Genomic DNA, 19378 nt, shown 5'->3' with positions numbered 1-19378 from the left:
TTATAGAAACTTTACGAAACACATGTTTTAATGTTTCCCATATTTTGTATGTATCCACTATATAATCCGCCGCATTCACTAGTTGGACATTTTTCTGGTTTTTGGGGTGGCGGATTACTGAGAGAGTACTGTATAGGTGTATATATATATAGGTATATTATATGTGTAAATATGTTTTAAAACAAGCCGATGAAGCATTCATATTATTACCTACCTACATTGATATATATTTATTGTTCTGCCTATTTTGTTTTTCTGTGCTTGCCAGGTACAGTTGCAACGTGCAACTTTCGCAGATGAGACTGCTCACATCTGAGCTTCGGAAGTGATTTCAGATACTCGGAAAACCAATTCTGTCAACAGGCTTCCGTGGAAGTGAACACTTCACGTTTTTATTTGGCAGAATCCTACACAATAGCACAATTGCATTTTCTCTAATACAAGCTTACATAAAGTTGTATTATTTAAAGAAATCAAAAATAAGTTGTCTCTCATTTACAAAGTACATCAAATATAATAAACGTTAGATTAATTTTCATCCAAGATAAAGTATATTGAACTATACAGTTTGTAAGTGTTTTAATATTTATGTGATAATGTTTTTACAATTCTTGATGTTACCAAAATAATGTGGCTATCATGATAACTTATGCTGTTAAAGGTCAGAATACAAATATAGTTTTAAGTCAACATTAAACATTAATTGAAACGCGTTTTTCCCAAAACTAAAATTTATTGCTTACAGCCCTTTTGTACCCGGCTTCTTAATTAAAAATTTATTTATTATCTATATCGATTTAACGGTGTTGGATATTTCGAAAGAGTAGATACTTGTACATTTTAATCTTTTTCTAAAATAATTTATTAGGTAGATACGTACATGGTATCTTATATTTTCTTTCTGGTATGAAAGTATTTTCGACTAGTAAAAGGTTTTTTCTTCTCTCTACAAACTGGAAAATACTAAAGTTGGGGCAGATAAATTTACAATATCTTCCATGTTTCGTGATATATTGTAGAAAGTGTTCGGTCAAAGTAGTGGGAACCGGTTGGGCAAAATGCTTTTTTTTATCTTTTTTAGTATTCTTTCCCACTACTGTCAGCGCTAAAGACCGTAGGTACGGCCGGATTTTACACGGATATTTTTATTTCTACGTGCGGAATTTTAAACAATGACAGATTTTGATTTACGTGAAAATACATCTTTGAATAATTTTATCATAGATTTATTCTGGGTTATTGATGGTTCACGGTGAATTGACCGACGCTGACAATTGACCGTAGAAGGAAAATATAAATATACTTTAATTCCTGGCTATTGTTTTACCACCGCTATATGATAATAATTTATTATTCATACATTATTTAGAACTATACAAAGAATGCATTAGTGCAATTGATTTATTTACATATTATCGAACTTTGTAGTGAAACAAAATACTTAGGTAGCTAATATTATACAATGAATGAAAATAAATAATTTTACACTAGAAACACTAGAAAAAAGGTTGAAATAAGTGGGATTCGAGCTCACATAATAATTATGTCCGAGTAAGTACTCTTATATTCAGCATAGCAATTTTTTTCAAATCTATATCTGCGGTGTTTCATAATTGAGTAGTTTCAATAATAAGAAACTAACATTCATAAATCTTATACCAGCTGGCCATCGTATTTTTTTCAAAAATAATTTTTCTAGTGGTTATATATTTCTCTGATGTATTTTCAAATTATGTATATTATACGTATATATTAAATTTTGAATAAAAACACTCATTTACACAATATTTTGTAATATCATGATAATTATTCATGTTTTTCAATATCGCACTGGGTAGTTTTATAAGTTTGTGAATCTCTCCGTGCAGTAACTGTCCTGGCGTACGTACTAATAACTTCATCAGAAAATATATAATTTCTTCTTTCTTTCGACCATGTCCGATCCTAATAGGATCATATGGGCCTCCACAAAGTGGAGGTTTGTATTAACAGATTTTATTTTTACGAGAAATGGATGTCAGCCACTTGCTCAACCTATTAGGAGGTCCATACTCTGACTCACACACAAATTGAAAAACAATATGTATACTTTCAAGACCCAGGATTTGAACCTGGGACCCTCGACATTATAGGCCGGCGCTTAAGCCACGCGGCCATTGTGGATATAATAGTCTATGTTATATACATTCAAATAAATGATATACTAAATTTAAGGATCAACCGGTTTCGAATTCTGTTTTATTACTGTTCAAATTTCTATGAGAGTCAGACGATTTACACGGTTGGTCAGCCGACTCAAAATCAAAGCTATCTAACTCATCTATCTCGTCCACCTCTTCAACTTTAATCCACCTCTTCTAGTAGTTGTGTGTTCTCAATGTTTTTTCACATTTGCCACGGCCTCAAGGGAGCACTTGGTAGCGCGCTTGGTTGAAAAGCGAACGGTTGGTGGTTATAGGCTCACCACAGGTTATGAAAGTTTTCCATTTCACATCAGACGGACTCACCATACCGCTATAATTGTAAAAAGTTTAATTTATTACAAATATCGGCATCGAAATATCAGTATCAAATGATGCTTCTCTGCGTGTTCTAAAAAGACGCAAAAGCAGTATCGCCATCGAAAGAATGTATCAATACATTCTTTCGTTTGACGAACTGCCCGCTAATGGGATCCAACCGAGCGGAGATGTTTTCTAGGGTTCGTCCACACACAACCTTAATTGGCCACTCCAACTTGATATCAACCAAGACCAACTTTGAGGCATTTTAAAATTTTACTGCGTCATGTGGATGACGGAATAATTCTGATTCCTCCTTAGATTTATCAATCCTCTGTTCCGAGTTTCAGTACACGGGTACTCAGAGGACGCGTGATGTCACTAAAGATAAATGACGCCAGAGCATGTCAAGATTCTTTTTTTATTTTCTAAACTCTTTCTTTAAGCACTAAGGTGCATGGTTGCTACATCAGTCCCGTGCAGCTTTGTTTTGAGACAAAGAAGTGTGGCAATAATTTTTTTTCATTCTGACACGTGTATAGCGTAATGGAAGGCGGCCGTGCACAAATAGCGGCTGCTAACTAGCTGTAACTCAAATCATGGCCCCAGATATTCTTCTAGTCTTTGAATTCTACCAGTGTATAATAATGTATATCAATGCTAAAGTTTATGGATATGAAAACCTGTTGACATAGTTAGTTTTCAGAATACCTGAAATTACCTCCAAAGTCAGATTATAACGAAAGTTATTATGGCTTTCGAAGCGAAAATAAAATTGTAGCATCAGTCAAATTATTTAAATTATATAAGTCATTAAACATTATTGGCGTTTGTTTAAAGGCTTGGTTGAGTGATCACTTAATTGGTTTATGGTTCACGGTTTATGGTTCACGAAAAAATCAGACGTTAAACGAGATATTTTTCACATCTCGCAAAAGCTTAATTTTGTTGGAATAAAACAAACGTCACTCCTGTCGAAACGTTTTCAAAATGGCATTTTGATGGTCGAGCCGACAGCCTGTTTTCCAAACTCCCTCGTCGATGTAATGGATAAATTTCGGTTCCATTGTCAAACACATTCCGCGTCGAAGCACGATGCAATGACGATTATTTGGGACATTTCTTTTTAAAATTTTTGATTAAACATCAACTGAAGTAATTGGAAAATTACTCACCGAAAATAATTTATATTAAAGCCTCTTAAAACATATTTATTCATGTCGTAATGACTGGCCCATTTCCCAATCACACAATTCAGCCCATTATGAGGTAAACACATTACCATCACGTCATGTGCTGTCACGTGCTTTCATGCTGATAAATTTAGTTTAATGATTTCATCATTCCGCGAGATATTTTAATGAATGATTTTTTTCTATAAATCAAAGTATGGAAAGTGCCAACTAAAGTATTCCTCGGATTATGAAGAGGAGATCGAAACTGTTGTTACTTTCAGAGTAAAATTATCGGTCAACAAAATAAAAAATAAACGAAAAGAGCATGATATATTATATTCTATAGATGTATGATATAAATTAACAGAAAGCGAGAAGCATTGGGTTAAACAATTATTGGCAGTGAAATTATCTACGGAAATTTCAGTTTTGTCGTGCGTTTTTATATAAAAGTTTTTACAGTTGTATCTTTTTATTTTTATAAAAAATCTAACAATTCTTGCTTGGTCACTGTCAAATGTAGTTTCCTAAATGTACCCCAAATCAAAAATACATTTTTTGGTTTTTAATTTTATCGATGTCTTATCTCGAGACGAAAACTTCGAAACTAATGAAAAAATAAATTCGATAAGGTAACAACAACGATGCTTTTGATATTTTGAATTATTATTCATGATTCATGGTAATTTGACAGTTTCTACGTATGCGTACCTACGTCAAAATTACTTGCAATATTGCATACATAGATAATATTTTGAACAGAGCCCAACCAGCAGACCAAAGATAACATGCGTACACACCAGACATAATTAATAATAATCTAATTTAAAATCCATAGAGCATACCACTAAAAACATAGAGCACGCGGTTTTGACGTGAGTCAAAAATATGTAAACCTGCAGAAAATAAAAAATAAATTTAAAAACTTTCACTGACTCGTATGGTTGGTGATGGAACGAGATACGCGTGAGATCACCTCATTGTTGTTTTCACCATTTTGGTAGATTTTCTGACAATATTCGTTTTTGGTTCAAAATGTGCTACGGGATGGGAGCATTCATCTAATAACATTTTAAATACCAAGAACAACGACATTGCATACTTTTCCCCGTAGCGCGAGCGTATCGTGAGCGCAGATGACAAGACGTGACGTGATGGTAATGTATTCGTTCCCATATAGGGAGATGGACATCCAAAGATATGATATAACTTCTTCTTTTCTCCTTCTTCTTTATCATACTGTAGGTTTACGTGGCCCTCGTAGTCCAGTGCGTAAAACGCTGGTCCTTCATCCGGGGGCTCTGGGTCCAATTCCAGTGAAGTCACAATATTTTTATGTGGTTTTCTTAAAGCATGTGTGTTTACTATGCTCAGAATATCAGTCCTATGCGAAATTTTTTTACCACGGGAAAAAACTCGGCTACAAATCTCAGTCCTCAGTTCCCAATGAATACGACAAAATATTCATCAGAATCAACACCGCCTTGCGCTATAAAGAATTTTCCAGGGTTTTTGCAAGGCGGTTTCATAGGCCCTGGCCGAATTCAAATTAGCAATACCCGATGCGGGTATAAGAATAGTTTTCAATAAGGCATATTCTCTCAGCCGGCACAATTTTCATTTGACTAGCATCAAGTAGAGTAATTTGCGTGCCAAAGTCCTTAAGAAACCTCGGTAATAAATGCGAGGTATCCATAAAGGCATCAAGAAAAAAAAACTACACTGCTGTTTCAATTCAGTTCGGCAGCTCTTCTTATGTCATCCTTTGGACTCCTCCATAATATAATCTATCTTTCTCACCGCTCATGCGTTCGATTGGTATTAAATTCGGTATTTAAAAACCGGTATTAAATTATTTATCGATACCGAAATACCGGTTTCAAAAATCCGAAATAATGGTTTTTTCGGTATTCAAAAAGCATACACGTTTATGTTTTCGAAAATGTATTAATGTAATTTTTTCATCATTTACTACCATATTGTATAAATATATAGTGTATAAAATTGTATGCAGCCAAAACGCAAATATATTGACTGAAACCAACAAAATGTACATGATATTAAAACAAAAACCCTCAAATATACTTATAGAATTGTCGCGATGAATTAACATATTTCGAAAAAGAAGATATTCGTGGCAAATATCTCCAATTCTATAACTATTGATCCAACGTTGATAGTACATTCAACAAACGTTGTATTTCAGAGAGATTTTCTTATACCCGAACATTTTGTTCAAACCCAAACCCGTTACCCGAACAGTTCTAAAATATTATCATCATCTATACATTAAGGTCAACATAATAAATGTAGGTAGATTGCAAAAAATAGTATTTCAATTAGATTTTAATAGTTATATTTATTGATAGTGACACGGCCATAAAAATGTGAGCCATCAGCCGACATTTTCTTTTAATAAATTAGTGACGTCACAACTTTTCGATCCGACCTTGAATGTCGATTTCATTTGAAAATACGCGGCCTACCTCTAAACAAAGCTATAATAATTATGTATTGAGTCCCATAGTACAATCTGAGCGACTTATAGCTTCTCAGAGTGAACTACGGATGAATTTTCTTTCAAGGAGGCCAAACGGTCTTATAAGGTGAAATGTAAGTAATTGGAATGTATAAGATTAAGATTAAAAATAGATAATAAATTGTAAACGACTTATGGGATATCATTTGCTAAACATTGTAAATAAATGTCCATTTGTATTTAATCTGATTTTGAATTATATAAAAATAATTTTTTTTTTTTCAAATTTGGTCTCGATCTATTTATCGATACCAAAGCAAAATAACTCAAATAAATAAATTATGATATCAAATATTGTCGTAATTAAAATCTAATGATTACGTTTTGTAAGTACTGATTACACACGTCTAATTTAAAAATTAAATTAATGTTTTGAGTCGTAATAAAAAGGGTACCAATTTAAGTACCTACTTTTGTAAAAATTAAATGAAGGAATTTCGAAAATAGAAATTCTGATAATGTAAGTCTAAGGACTCGGTTGCTCTTCTAATTTGCAAATAAAAATTGTTCTTTAAACTTGTCAATTAACCCTGACAGATCAATATTAAATTACCCGAAATAGGTAATTTTCAAACTCAATAAATAAATACTTTTCATAGAAATCTAGACTGAAACTAATGTTATACCTTTAAGTTAAAGTGTTCTATAAATGTTTTTAAATAAACTTTAATCGTAACCACTTCCGGTTACCCACAATTAGCCCGCAAAAGTTCTACATAAAAGAAACGAGCAACTTCGATTTCTGTCATTGTTACCAAACTCGTACCATCTATAGGTATTAATAAATTGCTTATTTTTATTCTATTAAACGATCATAATTTTACAGAAAATCCGGGAAATAAACGACTTTTCTGTGATTGGTCCAAGACTTTGGCTCTTGGCTCTGTAGAGGAGGTAGAAAAATCTCTCATTGGACCATTTTTCGCGCATGAATACGCCCAGAAAAATCATGTGAGAGCCTTAAGGTCCCTTTTTAACATAGTAAGTTAATAAAATCTATACTTCGATAACAAGTATTTGAACCTTTATACGTAAACGTAATCTCTTGATTAAAAATATAAGTAATTCTTTAGTTATTCAAGAAAACTTAAAATTAGAGTGGGGCGAATGACGTCGAAATCTCGGTTCTTCCCCATTGAAGGTCTATATAACGTCATACATTTTCATCCACTTCAGTCGCCGATTTTCCAATACTGCCGAAAGGTTGTGTCCGGGAGCGATCTGAATTCGCATAGTTTTTGAATATTTTCCCGATATATTCATTCGCGGGATATTTCTGTCGCGTCACAGTCTGACGTCACAGTGGGTGACGTGTGATTCGGTTTGTCAGTTGATAACGTAAACAACACCGCGTCGCGTCATCGTTCACTATTTTATTCTCGCAATATTATTTTTTTTTAAAGAAGCATAGCTCCTTAAAGTTTACGGTCGGCGGCTCATAGTTATAAGAGTGTAATCGTATATAAATTAAATATAAAGTAATTATAATTAATTAACTTTATTTAATAATTAAGTTAAATAAGTTTTATAAAATAATTAAGTAATTATTTGAAAGTAAACTAAAGTGTATAATTGTCAATAAACTATTAAATAAAATAAATTTATCTATCAAGAACAATTTAATAAATAACTTAAACGAAATTACTTTTTTATTTTGAAAATAATCTACGAAGTATTTTACGAAAAACATCTGATACTAAAGAAAGTGACAGATAGTCAGCTGTTTTTGACGTTTACGTAAATATTTACGAAAATAAATTCGATTTGAAAGTTAATCGGATAATTAATAGTCTAGACACCAACCTATCACTAGGTGGTGATTCTAAATAATATAAAGTTAAATAATATCGATTAAGTGTATTCCAAAAGTGTCAATCGAGAACTTTAGTTGACCACCCTCTCCTCGAATGGTATTGAGCTAGCCAAACAAGGGTTCTTAATCGGTCCGAGGGCAGGACCGGTTGAAGATGAAGAACCTTTGAGACTATTCCGGGACTGGGGTATCGTCAATAGGTACTTGTTTTTTTCTATAATAAGACTTGACGATATTATAATAAGATTGACGAATACCGGTATTCAATAAGAAATACCGAAATACCGGTATTGATATATTCATTCGGTATTGCAATTCCTACTTGGCCGGCCACTGGCACTTAATTCTCGCAATATGACTGACGATTTATGTGAGTTTTATTAATCGATCTTTTTTTTTAATATTGATTGTTGTAAAGCTCGTCGTACCACTTTTAGCGCTTGGCCACAGTGACGGGCGGGCAACGGCGCGGCGGCGTCTTGCAAAACTCAAACGTATAACCGTGTGTATTATGCCCCAAAAAAGACACTGTCTACGAACATTATTTCACACACGGTTATACGTTTGAGTTGCGCAAGACGCCGCCCACACGACCACTACGTTCTTGCACTTAGTTTGTATTCTATGTCAGCTGTCAGTGTTCATAGTACAAAATAAAAAATTAATAAAAATTTATAAAAAAAAACAATTATTAAACATCACATCGAAATACCTCATACATAATTTCACACCAGCTTAATAAATAATATGGCAGGCATTTGAAATAACCTACATGATAATATTATGATGACATCATTTTGAAATAATTTTGTTTAAATTTAATAATGTCAGAAATTGAAATAAATATGAAATTGAAATAAAATTTTATACTTTATGTGTGTAAATGAATTGTTATTATCTTTGCATACATATCTTAAAATTTGGTCAGTTGTACAGATTATAAATTATAACACTATGGTATTTTATCTTCGCTTCACTTAGGAGCATGTGTGATAAGTACTTATTGTTATCAACTATCTATAACTATAACTTATAATTATAGTTTACTCGTCAGGCTGTTCCGGGTTCGAATCCCGGGTCTGAGAAAAATTCACATGTTATTTTCCAATATATGTTTGGACCCAGAGTATGGACATAATATGTTGAGTAAGTGACTAACACCACTTTCTCGGAAAACAAAAATCTATTAAAAAAACCTCTTCGTGAAGCGGCCCATATGCAGCCAATTAATTATCAATAAATTTGTGTAAAAACTGTGTATAATTTAATAAGAAACAATTTATTATCATAATTATTTCTGCTTTAATTTAAGTGCTTAAATATTTATCGTCTTTTTGTTCCATGTCAGCATTATTATTAGTATTATAATATATTAATAGGTATTTGAGTTTGTTTGTTTGTGTGAGCGAAACTATAAATATGTTTACAATGGAATAATTATTTCATTTACATTGAAAATGTACTATTTATGTGTTTTTGCCGTTACGTTTTGGCCTGCGCGCTGAAACTGCAGGTCGAACTCGCCGTCTATGGCGCTTGAATCTAGGGATTGCAATACCGGTATTTCAAAATCGATATTCCAGATTTTCCGATATCAAAACACCGGTTATAAAAATCAGATACTATCGATATATTCGGTATTGAAAGTGGAAACAAACCGTATTAATTAACATGAACACTTTAAGAGGACTGTAATCTTTTTGTCGGATTACGTCGTTTGTATAATCATTAGTAACAGTGTATATATCAGTAATATTTCATGATGGAATACCAATTATACACTATAGTGAATTTTCCTGTGCCTAACTGTTTGGTATTTATCTACTAAAGAGTATCTTATACAATAATGAAGAAATATAATCTTGTTGAAACGGTGAGGAACATTGTGTTTGGTTTTAGTTCTTACGAGATAAAATAAAAGTAAAGACATTTCTAAGTGTAATAAACTAATGAAACATTATGTGGAATTACCAGTGAGGCACATTCACACATACACATCTAAGAACACTTCATAATATAAATTTATTGAAAGATCATTCGAAGCAAAAAGTACCAACTACTAGATATATTTTGTAAACATCTAATGTTTGAGGCATTCATGGTTGTTTTTTATGTATTTTTTGGGTTTCCACCGTGTGTCCTTCCTCCTTCGTTCCTTGACGTCTTGGGCTCGTTGCAGAGGCCATTATCAAGAGATGATACTGTTTTATGAAAGTATATAGGCCAAACTTCTAGAACGGTAAAGAAGCGTGTGAGTGAACACGAGAGGGCATACCGACTTAAACATTACACGATGTCAGCAATTGCCGAGCACTCGATGAAAGCAAGACACAAATTTGACTTTGAAACCAAGATATTGGGTCGGAATAAAGGATATTTCGCACGATTGGTAAAGGAGGCCATTGAAATCCATAGAAACCCTGAAAATATTAATAGTGTTGATGGATTACGGTTAAAAACGTCATGGCTTTCGGCACTATCAGCAAAATCCAATATTCAAGCCACTGTCTCTGGTCGTAACGATTGACACATTACTCTGAGCAACGTTTGCTCTTAGCTAATCGGTTACCTTTTGAACGTTGACATTCATATACCTACACTACATTTCATCATAAATCTCATCTCTTGATAATGGCCACTACAACGAACCCGAAACGTCGAGGAAAGAAGGACGCACGTTGGAAACTCAAAAATCTACTACGATTTGTTAACATCAGTATCTCTACCGTATACTTACATAATATATTATTTACCTACCTATTTAGAAATTTGTGCTATAAAATATTTATAGATACGTTTTTTCTAAATTTCACGAATACCGGTATTCAATAGGAAATACCGGTATTGGTACTTTCATTCGGTATTGCAATCCCTATTTGAAACGTATCGATACTTTTTTGACATACCTATGCATTCCTCGTAAATACATTGAAATATCGATATGAAAATTTCCCGACATGAATCACGTTCATAGAGCTTCGGAAAATTTTACAAAGCGTAAAATAAACACTAAAAACTCTTTGTTGGGCGGATAATGCACTGCCCAGCCTCTATTTTTATTTGTGATTGTACTACTTACTTAGATTGTAACGCATGATACTATTATACTCATGCCCAAGGATCGCAACCACAATGAATACCATCCATGTTAGCCTTCTTCACGATTCCTCGGTTCCACATCTTATAGTAGGTATTAGGGGTATAAATATATATATATTCACGAATTATTAAAGTTTGCTTAAAACTATTTCGATATTACACCGCTGTCATGACATACGAGTGGCAAAAAAATTTAATATCCATCGACAAAAAGTATTATATTATTTGTAAAGTTATAATGACAGTATTTAACAATTTAAAATGAGAATTCTATAATGTTTTTTACGGTTACTATACAAACTTGATAATGGTGTGACAGCCGGGATAAATGTTGGCTAAAAAAACAATAATTTTAAGTGAATATATTATTATAATTCTAATTTAGCAAGTAATTGATTACTCTCTCAATTTATTATTAATATAATTTCATAATATTATGATATGGGGTGGATTTTCGGTTCTGGACCCATCCAAATGATTCATTATATTAAGGATATTTTTCGAAATGCACCCTTCTCCACAACATGTTTTATCCCTAGTCATTCATATATATCAAAATTAGGTAGCACCAAGTTAGAGGACTCAGGTGGAACATTAGTATTATTCGTTAATTCGCTTATTAACGTATTAAGTATTTTCGAATCGAATAATCGATCAGTGTTGCCGTGACGTGTTGAAATGATTTGCCTGAAATGGCTCGTTTATTTTTCAGTAAAGTTATTAATAGCCCGCGAATGAAACCCGAACGACTTCCGCGGGCAGTGGTGAAACTTTATGATTCATTTGCCGCGCGAATGTCCAGGGCGGAAGGGGAGAACACTTCCTGTCCGCCAAATGGAACAATCACATCGGAACAATCTCATTGGCGCAATCACATTTCGGAATAATCGCACCGGAAGAATTGTAAATTTTCACAACGCGAAATAGTGGACGCGCGGGAAAAATGTACTCTGGTAGAATTTTTAATAAGCGTCGAGATTAAACGAAGGATCATGAGTGCTAATAGGGGTTATAAAGGACTCTATATAGGCACCTTAAATCGTTTTTAAGGCATGCAGAACATTGCTTCAGACCAGTAATGTGGTACCTATCTACTATTCGGAAACGTGGGCATTGAAATGGTGTTCTATGTTACGTAAAGCCGCCGGAAGTCATAGATCAAGCGTTTCTTGCATGGATGGCTTGGACATCGGGATTTGGTACAGTATATTTTAAAAACTTTTTTTTAAACTTAATTTTTCTAAAAATTAAAAATGTATTCAACTAATTATTCTTTTAGTACATCTGAGAGACGTAACTATAATATTAATACAATGTAGTTTATGGTATTAACTACCAAGAATAATCGATAGTTTGTTACACCATAAAAGATATTTTAATAACGAAAATAACCATAAATAGTATTTAATAATAAAATGAAAGTATAGAACGAACGCACATTGTATAATAGTGTTAAGTTATAAATATGGACATAAATTATTGTCAGCTTACCTCCCAATTCAAAAAATATTTATAATATATAAGTACCTATATATTAATGTAATAAATATATCAAAATATAAATTATCAATAAATTCTATTAAATTGCACGCTTCGTAATCTATCGCTAGATAAGGATGTAGATTTTTAAATGAAAAATAGGGCAATGATAGGAAAAGACCTGCATGTTGGGTGTGACGCAGAAATAACATTTAAGTAACCAATGGAATGGCAACGGGTTGGGCAATTCACTCAGTGAATGCATAACCGCTGAATAATTCTCTCGGTCAATACAAACCGTTGGATTGACGATTTGACTGATCGACGATAATAAGCGGGAGCGAAGGATCCTAAGATACGAACAATGCGACTAGGGAATCCAATCCCGAGCCAAAATTCTGATCCCGGGATTTCGGGATTACAATTTGACAATCCCGGGATCCAGGGACTGGTCCCGGGATTGGCATTTTTTTCCATTGTTAATACAAAAATGTTATATTTACACATAACATTGATAAAATCGGTCAAAAATAAATCTAGTATAATTTATAATATTTAAGACATTTATTGTTGATATTGTATATCTACGTTCAATCTTGCAAATACTTAAGTTTAATGGAATAAATAATATTAAATATATATATATATATTATATATATAAATAATAATGTGAATTTAATACGAGATTGCTGTTTCTGATAGTAAAGACTCAATGAATGGGTAAGCGAGATTTAAAATAGTAAAACAAATCATGGTGTACTTATGGCCTTTCCGCTTCATAAATCTAATTAGCCAACCAAATATGAAATTGCCGTAAAACGTATGATATCATGGTGGAATTACTTTGTTAAAAGTGCGAAGCATTGTTTTTTCCAATGTTTCTCACTTTTAATAATTTATGTGAAAAAATAAAATGAATCGGCAACTTACACATGGGTATAAGTCAAACTTCATTCTAACTCAGTTTATTTCTAATGTAGTTATTTTTTATTAAAAGTATTTTTTCTGTTATATTTTCGCTTTTATTTTATGTTCCATAAAAATTGATAAAAAAATCAATCCCAAAATCCCGGGATTATGTTTATCAATCCCGGGATTCATAGGTATGGAAAATAGCTCGGGATCCCGGGATCCCGGGATTGGATGTATGGAATGTCTGGGTATGGTAAATTTTGTCGGAAATGGGTATGTCATTGATGCGTTGAAAAACTGTAAATTGCAGGCGGAATAAATGCAGAAATTAGTAGCCTCTGGTATATTATGTTAAATAACCCGTTATTAAAAAATCCATAATAAGCTATTATGGACATTTTTTTTAAATGGACGCACCCCATACCAATTAATTGTATGTGTTTATGATAGGTAAAAACTGGAGCCAAACACACAGAGGAGAATTCTTAATTGCAGAAACAACCTTATTGATAAAATATATACGGTAGATAAGATCTATTGTGGCGGTAAAAAATCCAAAAATATAATATATACCTACCTATTATCAACAAAAAATCTCTCAAATTCGGTTACGAAAACTGAAACTTATGTTAAAATACAACATGAAAAATCTACGAAATATCCTGAGACAAAGCTAGGAAACTTGAAGAAACTTTTTTCTCCTTTTTCTTATGGATAGTAAAAAAATCGCCTGTGGTGCATTTTATTCTTCTATGTTCTATTCTTCGTCGAAACCTGCCAAATTCAAAAGCTGTGAATCCTTTACTGGTCTTAAAATATTCCGGAACGTTGAGATTGAGAATGGTCGGACGATGGGTTAAGAATTCAACACAATTGGTAAGGTATTAATCGATACGATTATGTAACCGAATAACCTCATTGTGAGCTTTAATATGGAATCACTGTTCACTAATGTCCCCTTAGGCTTAGATGAAACCCTGAAATTAATTGGTAAGCTGTTCTCCGCAGATATGAATGGACTATTCACTATACAATTACTTCAAACATCAAGCTACTTTAACTTTCAATTAAATAAACAAGAAAATAGTGATTCAATATATAATATTTCTCTTTTTGATATTTCAATTGGATGTAACCATATTATAATATATTATAAAATGCAATATAATAAAATAAGAGGTAGGTACATACATAGGTATGGTTTCCCACTGACGTTTGAGATATAGTGTTGGGAGCGCCAGTTATGGATTCTATTAACGGTAAGGTAAAGAAGGCGAATACTTCCGTTCTGAAATAAATAAACCTAAAATGCCGGCTCTCTCCTCGTCTCCAAAGAGTTCTGCAGTTTTTGGCTACATAGGAAGAAAGGAAAATAATAATTTGTTAAGACTCGTGGTCAGCAAAAACATCGAAGGTAGAAAGGGGAAGTTGACTTCATGATGATCTGACAAAGTGAATGGCACTACGAATTTCTCATTACTTTCTATTAGGACGGCGGAATGCAGAAATCGCTGAAGATATGTCATAATTAGGACATTTAAAAAGATTCACAATCTTCACACAAAATCGAAAGAAACTCTAGTTTTTAATACCCTATTTAACGATGTAAAAACATATAAAAGCCTACTTTAGATCTTCTTTTCTTGTACACTTTCCTAACCTGTGCCGGTCATATCAGATCCCCAACGGCTTGTTTAAGCCACTTACGGAGGTTGCCTAGTCAATAAAATCTCCTTCTTTCCACGCTTATATTGCCTTCTACATTTCCTTCCATTATGAGTTGGAGTACATCATACTTCGAATTGCGGAAAAAAAGCTAAATCATGCAGATTTTTTGCGCTCGATAGTAGCTATAACTTCTCTTGTCCTTGGTGGACTTTTCATTGGTAATGAAAATCTCCCGTGATTTATACCCCCATATAATTGAACCTGCCGACGCTCTCAATGCTAATCAGTGGGAAATCTGGATCGGGATAGGTGCTATTGCACAAAACATTAATTTTCTTCACGTTGATTTTCAAACCAACGCGAGACGAGTTGTCATGCAACCAACCTGCCGACTGTCTCTTGAATGCAGTGACATCCCGTGGGGGTAGGCAGATTGAGCGTCGCTTGGGGGCGGCAAATAGAAGAAAATCATTTAGTGTATAATATAGAAATAGCTACCTAAAATTTAAAAAAAAACGAAGATATCTTTCCATTAAAAAAATCAGCTCACTGGTTGGAAACAAAATGTATTAATAATTGACATATTATGAGGACTGTAATTTTTTTGTTGGGCTCGCGACATCTAGTTTACTTCCGTTGCCCTTTGACGTCATTGGTGACAAGAAACGACATGTGTAGATTTGCGAATAATTACAGTCTGACTTATTAACCAGTGCACACGGAAGTTACGTTGGCCGTCAAAACTAAAGATGCACCCCCGTCTTACAGAGCGTCCCACCTACCGCTCCTGGTTCACGATTTTAGTCTGTATCGAAGCATCACTCCGTCATTATATCATTTCATCATCATCATCATCATCATCAGCCTGAATCTATCCACTGCTGGATGAAGGCCTCTTCAAGTTGCTTCCACTTCTCTCGGTCCTGTGCATTGCGTTGCCACGTACTTCCGCAGAACTTTATCATTTCATCGATCCAGCGGCCTCTAGGTCTACCTTGTGGACGTTTTGTACTTCTTGGATACCACTGGATGACTAGATTTGTCCAACGATTGTCTCTTCTTCGAGCTATGTGTCCAGCCCATCTCCATTTAAGGCTTTTAATAAACTCTATTACATCGCAAACCCTTGTCTGCTTCCTTATCCACTCATTCCTCTTTTTGTCCTTTCGCGTTATGCCCAGCATACACCTCTCCATACCACGTTGTGCTACTCTAAGTTTCTGGATCTCTCGTTTACTTAGGGTCCATGTTTCACACGCATATGTCATCACGGGAAGCACACACTGGTTGAACACTTTGCGCTTTAGGCACAGTGGAAGGTCACTTTTGAAGACATTATTCAGGCGGCCAAAAGCACTCCAGCCTAGCTTTACTCTGCGAACAATTTCATCAAATATACATCCATCTATAGATACTTGTTGTCCGAGATAGATGTAGCTTTTCATCTGTTCGAGCTGAGTGCCATTGATGAGGATCTCTTTTTGGCCTGCAAAGCAGTTGAACATGACTTTCGTCTTTGTTACATTTATTTTCAAACCTACTTTGTTGCTTACTTCAGCGAGTTCCTGCATTCTGCTTTGGAGGTCTTCTGAGTCTTGCGAGAAAATTACTATGTCATCGGCAAAGCGCAGATGACTCAGGTATTCTCCATTTATGGGGATCCCTTTGTCATTCCAGTCAAGTTGCCTGAATAAGTCTTCAAGGGTAGCTGTAAATAGTTTAGGTGAGATTGTATCACCTTGTCGGACTCCTTTGCTGATAGGAAATCTGCGCGATGGTTTATGGAGATTTACAGATGCTGTTGCGCTACTGTATATATTATTGAAAATATTTATATAGCGTCCAGGGATTCCTTGTTTTCTGAGTGCGTCGAGTATTGAACATTTTTTTATCGAATCAAACGCCTTCTCATAGTCTATAAAACCCATGCATAGTGGCAGTTTGTATTCCTGGTACCGCTCTATGATTTCTCTGACGACTTGGATATGGTCCATAGTGCTGTATCCTCCTCTAAATCCGGCTTGTTCTCTCGGTTGGTTCTCGTCTAGTACATTTTGCAGACGGTTTGAGAGAATTTTTGTGAACGTCTTGTAGAGAATAGGGAGTAGACTTATTGGACGATAATTTGCTAGGTCTTCTCTGTCACCTTTTTTGTGAAGAATGACAATGCTGGCATTTTTCCATACCTCTGGGACATCCTCTTTGCATATGCAGGCTGTGAACAATTGTGCAAGTACTTCATTTGCATCCTTTCCTTCTTTTTTGAGGATATCTATCGTTAAACCGTCTTCCCCGGGGGCTTTCCCACTTTTCATGTAATTTAAAGCATGGGTTACTTCCCAGGATGTAATTTCGGGAGTATGGTCTTCCGAATTTCCATTTCTCTGAAGATCTAAGTCTATAGTCGTATTGTCAGTGTCATCACTGTAGAGATCGCTGTAGAACTCTTCAACTCGGCTTAACAAGTGTTCCCAATTTCTGACGATAGAACCATCTTTTGCTTTTAGTGCTGTGATTTGACGTTTTCCTATCGACAAGCATTGCTTGTTTTTGTTTAAACTTCTGCCTGCTTTCACAATTGCTTGTATGAGGTTTACATTGAATTTACGAAGGTCTTCTCTAATCTTCCTTCGGAGGGTTTTGCAAAGTAATGAAAACTCCATATCATTTTGTGCCTGTCTATCGCTCTTGGTTTTCGTTCTCTGCTCCATAAGATTCAATGTTGCCTTCGAAAGCTTGGTGGAAGGTTTAACTTCTGAGCTTTTTACGCCTGTTTTTTCTGCACATTGTAGAATAATATTCGTTATATCCTCCGCGTTGGATAGGGAAACGGTTTCGTTCTCATCTAAGAAAGCCGATAGTGCATTTTTGAGTTCATTTTGGAATTCAGTGTTGTTCTGCAGGTATACGCGAGCATTTGACTTCTTCTGCAGTTTGGATCTTTCTGATTTGACGTTCAATCTTATCTTACATCTCACCATCCGGTGATCACTGCCGGTGTTAAACTGATTGATCACCTTACAGTTTAAAAATGTATATTTTCTGTCAGTGAGGATGTAATCGATTTCGCTGGTCCTTCCTGTCGGGCTTCTCCACGTCCATTTACGTGTAGGTTTATGTTGAAAAAAGGAATTCATGATGTGAAGATTGTTGGTTTCAGCAAACTCCACAAGCATGTCCCCTCTACCATCCCTTGAGCCATGTCCGAAATGTCCGACCGCTACGTCATCTCTTTGGTATGATCCAATACGTGCATTGAAATCTCCCATTATGATGTTGAAGTGGCATTTACTTTTATTTTTCAAGGATGTTATTTCCTCGTAAAACTCTTCCACTTTTTCATCAGGATAGCTCTGTGTCGGAGCATATACTTGCAAAATCTGAATCCGGTACCTAGCATTGATTTTAAGTATCACGCTTGCGACCCTGTCAGAAATGCAGTTGAACTCGACTATGCGGTCCCTCCAGGCTTTGTTGACAACAAATCCAACACCGCTCGTGCGTCCTTCATCGGTTCCTTTGGAGTACAGCACATGTCCGCTTTGTAAAGTAATAATACTCTCACCTTTACGCCTTACTTCGCTGAGTCCGATAGCATCCCAGTGGATATTCCGGAGCTCTTCTTGAAACTCTACAAGTTTGGCATCGCTGGACAATGTTCTTGCGTTATATGTAGCAATGGTCATCTGTTGGCAGCCTTTTCCGGGTCTCCGGGGATTGTTAGCACCCTCTGCCTTCCTTCGCTGATCGCTGCCGTGATCAGTATCAGGTTGGCCTCCGGAGAATGAGGGCCGGGTTCTAGAAGTTTTTGTTTTCATATGAAGGTTTTGGACATAACACACCACGCTGTCCAGACGGGTTGATCATTTATCGACGTAATAATGCCTAAACCTTTGCGATCTTAGGCTAAAAATATGATTACATGATATGTTGCAAGTTTTGTGAAGAAGAAAAGAGACGCAAATTCCTCAAGACAGAGAAAATTAATGTATCGTAAAAATAGCATGTAGGTAAGAAGCCACTGTATTGCCAACGTTAAAAAAGCCCCATTTTTGGGGGGGGGGGGAAATATCTATAAATTTAATTTTATATGTTTTAGTGGTATGTATATATTTTATTAGAAATATATCCATACAACACATTTCTTAGATGTTGATGTCATGAAAGAATGATAAAAAAATACTGTGTAAAA

The sequence above is a fragment of the Rhyacophila brunnea genome, unplaced genomic scaffold (assembly GCF_057557595.1).
Source record: "Rhyacophila brunnea isolate RB1 unplaced genomic scaffold, BYU_Rbru_1.0 scaffold_1, whole genome shotgun sequence".
In the NCBI taxonomy this organism is placed as follows: Eukaryota; Metazoa; Arthropoda; class Insecta; order Trichoptera; family Rhyacophilidae; genus Rhyacophila; species Rhyacophila brunnea.
This window is presented reverse-complemented; position numbering follows the sequence as displayed.